Below are 2,021 nucleotides of genomic sequence, written 5' to 3' on the forward strand. Positions count from 1 at the left end.
ACCCACAGTGCCACCAGGGCTCCTGAGGGGACAGTGCCTGCTGGACGATCGGGAATCGTGTGCATCAAGGCTGCACCCTTTCGCTATCCTTGTTCAGTCGTATGCTGAGCCACCAGAGAAGCTGGACTAGAAGAAGATTGAGATCTCAGGACTGGCGGGCGATGTAGTAACAATCTCCGATAGGTAGATGACCCAATGCCGCTGGCTTGCTGGAAGGGAAGAAAACGCGGGGCCCTTGTTAACGAAGGAAGACGACACCCGTTTGCATGGCTGATGCGTCAATGTCGAGGAAAAACAATTCTCACCAGTGAACCAGCGAGGAACACCAGACTAAACAGGCTGGAGTTGCCAAGGATTTAATTTTCCCGGATCCACAGTCAACACCCGTGGACACGGCAGTCAGAAATCAAACGGTCTGTGGGTAAGTCCTCTGCCAAAGGCCTCAAAGGAAAAATGGGACTTTGAGGGTAGGCGCGCATGACCGAGGCCACGGCGCTCCCCATCGCCTCCAGGGCATGTGCAGGCTGGGCAGTACAGGAGGCTGAGGGCTGGCTTCGAATGCTGGCGTTGGGAAAAGCCATGGCTCTCGATGGTCAGAAGCAGCGGCAACTCCTGGAAAGGAGGACGGCTGAATGGCCCTTGGACACGGTAGCGGGAGGGCCCCTTCTTGGAAAAGGATCTCGTGCTTGGGAAAGCTGAGTGTCAGCAGAAAGGGAGAAAGACCTTCGACAAGATGGACGGACGGACGGAGCCAGTGGCTGCAACACCAGGCTCAAAGCTACCAACCAGGATGGGGAAGGGACCGTGTCTCCTTTCTGTGAACATAGGGCTGCTGTGGAGCCTGCTCACAAGCACCTCGCAGCAACACGGAGAGGTAGGGAAGGAGGCCATGGACTGGTCACGTTGGCCTCTAACCCCGTCCACCCCCCAAAGAGTTCTTCAGGCAGCCCCCCAGGCGCCTGCTGTCCACTCTCATTTGTTCATGCAGCGCCTAAGTTTGCTTCAGTAAGCCCTCACCCGGCCCTGGAGCTGCCCGAGTCTGCATTCGACTCCTGGTCTGCCTTTCTCCTCCCTCTTCCTCATGCCCCCCACCCCCGTCCTCCTTCCTCTCCGCCCTCATCCCTGCCCTCTTGGGGAACTGTCCCTTGGCTGTTTCTTCTGCTAGGCTCCCTCTTGGCTGACAGCGCTGGGCGTTGACAGGCCTGCCCCCACACCCACCGCTGCACGTCCTCATTAAGGAAAGAGGGCTAAGCCCCACGTCCCACGGCTCCCACGGTGGGGGCCGCCTGGCTGGCAGGGCCATCCCATCCTATCCCTTCTGACATGTGGCAGAAAGCAGTCATCAGGTGTCACCGTCTTTCACACCGAATGTGGCCTGTGCCCCAGCCCGGAGCTGGGCTGAGGGTGGTGGGGAAGTTGGGGCTTTTGAGGGCAGGCACTAGATGCGTTACAGGCTCACAGTCTGTGATCAGTATCCACTGGAGAGATGAAGGGGTCGTGCCTGAAGTTGCCCGACGAAATACAGGCTGCCCAGAAAAACCCCAACTTCAGATCAACCCAAATGATTGTCTTAGTATAACTCTGCCCTCCGTAGGATTCCCTCGGGACGTGGCTCAGATGACTCTGTGCTGGACTACTGACCCCAAGGCTCAGGATTCGAACCCACCCAGAGAGGCCTTGGAAGAGAAGCCTGGCCATTTGCTTTTGGAAGGTCACGACCTTGAAACCTTTGGGGAGCTGCTGGAGTCCACTCCGGGCCTCACAGCAGTTTTCGTGGATGAAAACTAACAACAGCAGCAAGGCCCCAGCTATGCCGCGGGATCTGCTGATCTTTACAGATAGGTCTGCTGCCGATCTGAAATTCAAATTTGACTAGTGTCCTACTTATTTGCATCTGTTGCAACTAAATCTGGCCACCTTAGTCACACAGCTAAGCTGCTGAGACCTTAGAGGACTTCCTGGGTGCCTGTGGAGGCTCTAGCCCTGGAGAGCCTCTGAAAGAGGAGGGCTAGGGGAGAGAG

The sequence above is a fragment of the Echinops telfairi genome, unplaced genomic scaffold, assembly GCF_000313985.2.
Source record: "Echinops telfairi isolate 266 unplaced genomic scaffold, ASM31398v2 ScPeMD7_70;HRSCAF=299, whole genome shotgun sequence".
Lineage (NCBI taxonomy): Eukaryota > Metazoa > Chordata > Mammalia > Afrosoricida > Tenrecidae > Echinops > Echinops telfairi.